Source organism: Convolutriloba macropyga, unplaced genomic scaffold, assembly GCF_964194025.1.
Source record: "Convolutriloba macropyga unplaced genomic scaffold, txConMacr16.3 SCAFFOLD_2370, whole genome shotgun sequence".
In the NCBI taxonomy this organism is placed as follows: Eukaryota; Metazoa; Xenacoelomorpha; order Acoela; family Convolutidae; genus Convolutriloba; species Convolutriloba macropyga.
The window spans coordinates 26,677-34,939 of record NW_027449113.1 but is presented as its reverse complement, the minus strand read 5'-3'; the positions used below and the strand labels follow the sequence as shown (position 1 = coordinate 34,939).

Sequence of the window (8,263 nt, the reverse complement as noted above, 5' to 3'; positions counted from 1 at the left end):
ACAAGCTGTCGGTATACTAAGATGTGCAGTTCGCTTTTGTTACTTTATATCCGCTATTCTGTAAACTACCGTCGCATTAAACATTTTTTATTAGTCCAAATAACTAATCGTTCAGCTTTGCTGAATAATGAAATCGATTGATGGAAGTACAAAAAATTCAAATCAATTAATCAAATAATTTTTCTGGCTTTTGGTTTGTAGCTCAATTATTCAACTTAGGCTATTCAAAAACGAAAATTTGTGACCCTATATGTTGCTCACTTTTTATGTTGATGAACTAATCTAAGGGGATACATTCTATCTCAGAATCCTACACAATTCACAGAAGAGAACACGTCCTTTGCCCCAAGCGCACTTGAATTATTAGTCAAAACAGAGGTCCTTCGTTAGTCATTGGGGCCGAAATCATAGAGACGACGTAGCATCTAAGTTTTTGGTTTGGAAAACTCACATCTGTGAACCGAAAATCTGTCTTTCACCGCCTATTTCTTTCAACAAAATGATCATAAATCTTTCGTATGGTCAAGTTTTGTTACCCTAATCTTCAGCTACCAGATGTTCGTTATTTTCCTTTCTCTCAAGTTAACTTTCCAGTCCAACTCGATGATAAGATCAATTACAAGTTTCACGTTAGCAGCAGAGTTTTTTACTGCTCAAGAGAGATTGAACGGTTAGGCAGACTGAATTTTCTTGTGAATATAGTTCTCCTAGTTCTTTCAAAGTCAACCTGTTGTCTTTGACCACATCAAAAACCCAGGCACAATTATCTGATTCTTCACAGCAATTTGCGACACACACATGGGCATAATTTTAAGCAGCGTTGCAATTTTTGGAATCAGACCTATGCAGAATTTCACCAGGCTTAGTTTTTTCATTTAACTTCTCTATAAGTGGCAGCTGCTGTGATTTTTTATAGAAAAGTCAAACTAACACTTTGCTGTTACCAGCTGTAAACCGTAATTTTGGTTTATAGCAATTTTAGTGACAATAATTTGTAAAGAGTTTGATCCGGTCTGCCTGTCTGCAAGTTTGGGCTCCTTTTAACCGTTTACAATTTTATTAATTTAAGAAACAAAATATGCCAACATAAACTTATTTTATTAACATAAATGTTTGAGGAAAATGTTAATGCTCGGCCTTCACAACGCCAACCCTGTTTATCATCACAAAAATATCTTTCCTGTTTGGTAGCACAGGAGCGAGCTTCACCACTGGTCTCTTATTAACTTCATCGTTCGTTCGAACTTCTGCTGATCGAATCATTCCGTCGGACCCTCCAATGGTCTCTGTGACTGGACTCATATTATAATATCCTTGTTGGTCACTGTCTCCGATCAACCAAACGAGATCGTCCTGTGTAAGGTTTTGGTTTGCTGTGGATTTCCGCTTTGGCCGTTTTTTCAACATTGGCAGATACTTTTTTCGAGATCTGTTCCAAATGAAATAATCATAGGCTTGAGTTAGTCGAAAGAACTTTCGATTATCGACAAACTCTTCTGCGCTTCGCAGTTTTGTTACAAAAACATTCGTGTTGCCAAGCAAGAGGTGATTGTGGGTCAGTGCTTCGTTGCCATACCCTCAAAAGTGGGATGCTGTGGGTGGGTTGAACTTCCATCAGATTCCTTGTAGAATTAGATGTTCCCAATCCCTTCTTTGTTCCATACAGCGATGTACACTGCAAACTCTCTTTCAGCTCCAACAAAGTTTGTCCCCTTGTCGCTGATTATTTTACTGGGTTGGCCTCTTCGCGCAATAAATCCCATGATTTCATCGAGACAGCCATTTATGTCTAATTTGGGTACCGCTCTCACAGTTAGACATGTTAACAACAATGCCATTGCTTTTCTTTTCATCGCCCAATGTTGACAGTAATAGTGCCAAAGTAGTCAACTCCAGCTTTTGTATTGGCTATTCAAGCATCTATCCGCTCTTCGGGCAGGTCTGTCTTTACTGGAGTTGTGGTTTCTGCTCTGCCCTTTCTGCAGATAACACACTTGTTCTTGATCGATTGAAAGGCGTTTCGTATGCCTAAGATCCATATCATCTGCCGAACCATGTTTCTAAAATGCTCTGTGCCTTCGTGTTGTTTGATCTTGTTCTCGTTTTGCAGGAACATTTCAACTGCATGTTGTATCTAAGGTAGAGGTATTGGATGTTTTGCGTTGAAGTTCAACTGACTTTTACCTAATCTGACCGCGGCACGAATACGTCCTTCCTCATCCAAGAGAGTTGGGGATTGTAGTATTTTGCTTCTTTTTAGGTTTTTTTAAAAACTTTCAAAGACTTCTTTTCTTCAACAAACTTTTTTTGCTGTAGTAACTTGAAGATGATTGCTTTTGCTTTCTCCTTTTCTCCAAAACTGACTAAAAATGTTGCTGGTTTGTATTTTCTCACTGCTTGATGTACACATGCCACTATCTTTGACATGTTAAAAATACTGAATTGTCCCCCACCGAATAACAACTTTTTTTGTTCAGCCTGTGTCATGAAGACTGATGAGGGTAGCTTCTCTTCAACTGAGGCAAGGACAAGGTTTACTTTCTATGGCCATACACTCTGTGATTGCTTTAACCAAGCCGGCCCAGTGAGCCACTCACTTTTCCTGAGTTCCTCAATGTTGATTTTTCTCGTCCCAATTTCCGCTGGGTGGTCGATACCGCTGACGTGTTTCCACTGTGAGACATTTGTTGTATCTAATATCTCAGTCACTCAATTGGCCAAGAACACTTGGTGTTTACATAGGGAGCTGTGTATCAACTGCAGTACTATTGTAGAGTTTGAACAAAAAGTGCAACATTTAATCTTTATTACGTGCTCGTTGACTACCTGCTCATTTAACCGTACTGCCATGACTGCCGCTTGCAATTCCTGTCGTGGTATCGAAGAATGCTTCATCGGTGCCAATCTGCATTTTCCTAATACAAATACTAATTTGGCTGAGTGTTCTCTGACTGGGATCTTAGATAGGCCACTGCACACAATTTGTCTTCACTTCCGTCTTTTTCCCTACCGTAATGAAGTATCTTCTGTCAGTGCTTATTGTAGCTGCAATTAGAAATTGCTCCTTCCACTTAACAAGTTCTGCTTCTTCACCAGACTCCACTTCATTTTTCCAATATTGACCGTTCTTAGACCAAGTGCCTTTCATAAGTCGTCCCATGTGAACACTGAGCAGAGCAAGCAATCCGATCGGTTTGAAAACTTAAGATACCAATGACAGACTCTTCCTCATTGTAATCCAACCACTGAAAATCCCGCAGTATAGGATTCAACTTCAACTTGCTTTATGTTACTGATTGATTTTAATTCAACTGGGATGCTTTGCAAACCCCATTGCGGTTGCCTATCCATATTGTAAGTTGAAGCTGTTTTGTATTGCGTTTTCTGCAATTGGATGCTTTTCTTCGTTATCGAGTCCCACACATTTGAGAGCATAGTTTGCACAATTTTGTGAACTCTTAGCTCCAAAAAAAAGACGCTGACATTCGTTTGTTTGAACGGGTTGGTTAGTTCTTGGACGCCAGAAAAACCTCAAGCAATTTTTATCTTGCGCCAGAACTTGCACTTGCAGGAACATAGACTCGATATCTGCGGTCAGGGCTATTAGTTTTTCACAAAATGTGAAAGTTGTTACAATCAACCCAGTGAATCCGGTCCTGCTAGTTGCTTGTCGTTTAATCATACGTCCTGGTAATTTGACGCGGCATTGCTAACACGACTTACTTTGCCAGGCTTGTTCGGGTTGAGCACTGGATGGTGTGGCAGATACAATTCTTTTCCAAAGGTGCCTTTCACTTTGGATTCATCTATAATCTTTAAAAATACCTTCTCTACGTCTGTACTTATTTAGTGTGCCTACAAACTCTTCAGGTTTGATTCTGTGGATTTTTCGCTCCATTGAGTGAAGCTGACCCCAGGCTGAACTGTAATTTTTCGGCAGATTTCGCTCTGGTTCAACCCTGAGCATGCCCACTTCATACCACTCGCCTGTAAACTTTGTTGTCTTCTCTAGCTTCTTCTCTGCCTGCAGTTCCTTCTTTGACTAACTGACTACGTTAATATTGGAATCAGAGGTTTCTGTGTTCCACCATTTTTGGATATTCTCAGCCACTTGTACATCTTCTGTAGGGGCGAAATGACAAACATTTTGTCTGCTCTTGCCTACCATGTGTCCACTACCCATCTTGAATTTGTTGGAGCAACGAAAGGGTTACTTCGTAATCCTATTTTGAAATCCAGTGTGGTCTCTGTAGCTCGGAAGCGTCTTGACTCAGAATGATGCCGACTTCCGTCAAAATAAACGTTTTGTTTCGAAGAACGTTCAAGTGGTTGAAGCTTTGCTTCAGCTTATTTTAGTCGTATTTTGTGGTTCCCAATGAAACTCACGAAGGTATAAACCCTTCGATCGAATATACTTTTGAATGAGGTCCCTTTATTTTGATGGAAAACATTTTTGTCCTCATTTTTTTGTATGCCAGGTATGTTAAGCGTTACATCTAGCTTGCAACTTCTCGTTAGCGCTTTGGTGGATTAATGATACCGTTGATCCACTATTGTTGAAAGCACATGGGTTTAATCTGTTGCTGCCACTCTGATTCGAGACTGGAACTATCTGAAGAAAGCTTGTATCTTTGTTACTTTGACTAATTGTTGCTGCGCTGATGTTGAATCGTGTGATTGAACTCATCCATTTGGTTTTCTGAGTGTAGCAATCGGTTGTGCCTTTTGGTGCATCCATTTATACCACAAGCGTTGACTTTACAATCTTTGATTGCTTGGCCTTTTCCCAGACATCTGAAACATAAGCATTGCTTCCTCACAATTGCATAACTGTCTTTAACGATCATGTTCTTAAATAAAGGACAGTTCCAAATTTTGTGTATTCCATCGGCTAATGGGCAGTGGTTGTTATTGGTTAGCTTCGCTTCCTTCCCGTTTGAATTCACATTAGAGGATTTAGAAAACTGCTTAGTTTTTTTCGCATTTCGTCGATGCTACTCCTTACCATCCGCGGGGGGCTGTGACATGCCTTCGTAAAAGAATGACATTCTTGATAACCATTTCTCTGGGAGACAGAGATTTGGTCGGTCCTCATTGGTTTCATCTTCCTAGAACCACCATTAGTAGTAATATAGTGAGCTACACTCCCCGGGGCGGGGAGGTCCCCCATTGTATTAAGATAGGGTATAGCGTTTTTTTCGGGATTTGGGTCCTCTCTAACGTATTAAGATAGGGAATGAATTTGCATGTATTAAGATTAGGTATAGCGGTCTTAACGCATTAAGATTAGGTATACGTTGCATGTATTAAGATTAGGAATAGAATCTCCATGTATTAAGATTGGGTATAGCCGCCATGTATTAAGATTAGTCATAGCCGGCGACATGTATTAAGATTAGTTATATGCGCCGACATGTATTAAGATAAGTAATAACCGCCGACATGTATTAAGATTAGTAATAGCCGCCGACATGTAATAAGATTAGTAATAGCCGCCGACATGTATTAAGCTTAGTAATAGCCGCCGACATGTATTGGGATTAGTAATAGCTGCGGACATGTATTGATTAGGTGGCGTCATGTATTAAGATAGGGTATAGGTTTTGTGTATGTATTTTTGCATGTACATTTGCTAGTAGTATGGTCGGTGCAAATGTGCGGGGGGTAGGTTCGGAGACGCTCCTGATTGGCTGAAATTTTGAGGGGAAAATATCAATGTTTGTGTAGTTTTTAAGTGTTTACTTGAGAACAAAAGAATTGGCGTGGGTAATTAATTGCTGTAATTATGTGAGGGGCAATTATGTGACATGTTGAATTTTGTTTACAAATTTTATGCTATTAAATTGTGAAATTAATTGGTGGGGGTTTTCAATTACCCTAGTTATCTGAGGGGTAATTATGTGACATGTTGAATTTTTGTTTACAAATTTTAGGTCAATTGCAAAGATTGTTCCCCTAATTGTTTGAATCAATTGTGTAACAATTGTCTTTTGCGCGCTCATTAATTGGAAAACGTCAAGATAGCAAGAGGTAGTTTTGATCTACCGTCCTCTGGGTTATGGGCCCAGCGCGCTCCCACTGCGCCATCTTGCTAATTGCATGCATATATGCGTTAGTTTTTTTTTACATTTTTTGAAAAAATATGTTAAATAAAAGAAAAAAATGAATTAAAATAGTATAAAATGACAGACACAGTACAAATTATGAGCATCAAAATACAAAATAACTCAATCATTTACAATAAATTGTATAAATTTCAATGAACATTAAGGTAAACTTAGCCGAGTGGTTAAAAAAGTTCGATAAAAAAGTTTACAAAACTCACGAGAAACAGTTACGAGAAACATATACTATCGACTATATTAACTTCAGCTTATTAAAAACCAAAATGAACACTACTACATATAGTTACTTATAAAATTTAACACGTGCACATAATGAATATTGTTCAAGTTGGTTTGGAAAAACTTAAATAGTTGAAATGCTGCAAAATTGCGTAGAATCCACACAAATTTTGCATCTTCTGAAGTGGTCGAGGTAATATTTTTTGGTGCTTTTTACCTAAAAATTTGTAATGTGTTACTGATCGAATAAGAGAATCCGCAAAATAGTAATTTCTGTTGAGTCGAGCAATCAATATCCAATGTTCACCGACTTCTGTACTCGAAGCAGTGTTAATGATTGCAAAGCTGAATTTGGTTAAATTTGGAATGAAATCTGCCGGAAACGATCCAATGTATTTGAATTTCAGCTCAGGAATGCGTTCAATAATTTGTTGAAGAGATTGATTATCCATGACAAATAATCTTCTGTTTCAATTCGCAAGCTCCTTTGGAACAGGGATTTCGCACATTACAATCAAGTTGAAATGATTCGTTCTTTTCAATAAAGCAACAATCTTTAGATTGGGGAATTTTACGTATCAGATCTCCTGTAGATTTACTTACTATGTCTTCACTGTTACCTGTGACATCGGGATGAAAGATAATAATGATGATTAAAAGTCCCAGGAATAATGCACAAATAAGGTATAGATATAAGTTTGGAGTAGGTCTACCCCAATTTTTATCCATTCCCTATCTTGATATTATAGTGTGAAAAGGGTTGCAACTGGGCGATGAAAGTACATATCCAACAAACGTTCCAACGCAGAAGGCAATAATATAAAAACCAGAACAAATTGAAAAGTAAATTAAAAAATCTTGATTAATGCAGAGTTCTTCAGACATTTTCAGCAACTGTTCCAAACTGATCAATTTTAACTGTTGAGATTCGTTCTCCGAGAACAATTAGCTCGGTAACATTGGTTAGCGGACGTTCAAAGAACATTTCTAAACGAAGACTTTCCCCACTGAGGTCAGCATAATGAACATTTTCACCAGCATCTTGGAGTGAGGTGAGATCGAATACAAGCACATAATGATCTGTAAAGAAATCATTCGGTAACGCAGGAATTTCTTCGTTGAAGATCATTGCCTTCATTGTTGTAACATAAGCTCTACAATTGTTGGTTGTATCAATTGAGACAACAGCTCTCCCCCCTCGAACAATTCTCAGCTCCCGCAGTCCAAACTTTCGATAATGAAAAGGATTTTCTTGAAAATGTCCGGTGAATGCTGAATTAGTGTTCATTGCTATTGCAATTCGTCTGATTGGGTCATTATTGAAAACATTTTCCTGAATAAATTGATTTTGACCAGAAGGAATAATAAATGTTCGCGCAATTGTCTCCATAAAATTATAGCAAGCTGGTTGATGTGTTAGTTGATGCTTGATTGTCTGGTGATAGACCTCATTAACGACAAAACGTCTCGTAAAAAGTGAACAGTCAAGAACTCTAAGGGAAACATGCGGATTGTAGGAAATCATGTAAAAATTCGGTCTCGATCGAATCAATTTGAGTTTAATTTTTGTATTTGCAAGTAATAATTTTTCACATTGAAATAAGTCGATTGCAAGTTTACCATATAAGGTAACCCAATCTTTCAACAAAAGCTCTTCTTCGCTATCTATGAACGGACTTTTTTCATAATCACTAGGATCTTTCTCAAATTCGTATTCATGACAAGCCAAAATCCCTTCATTATTCATTGTAAAAGCATTGAATTCATTGGATATCAGAGTTTTGTGGCCATAGAGTCCGTTAGAGTTGTACACTTGTTGATTGTTTAAATACACTTCGCAGTTGGAGAAAAGAGAGTATAACAAGTTGTTGACATGAGTCAAACATTTTAAATCATCATCAGTGAAAGTCATACCCATA

General features: G+C 38.1%; 1 non-coding gene across 1 annotated transcript; it reads right to left on the bottom strand.

Annotated features, from left to right (window-relative positions):
* Positions 1-6,021: 6,021 nt before the first annotated feature.
* On the bottom strand, positions 6,022-6,093 carry Trnam-cau (transfer RNA methionine (anticodon CAU)). Its single transcript has one exon. It is a non-coding gene; the product is annotated as a tRNA-Met (tRNA).
* Positions 6,094-8,263: the final 2,170 nt, after the last annotated feature.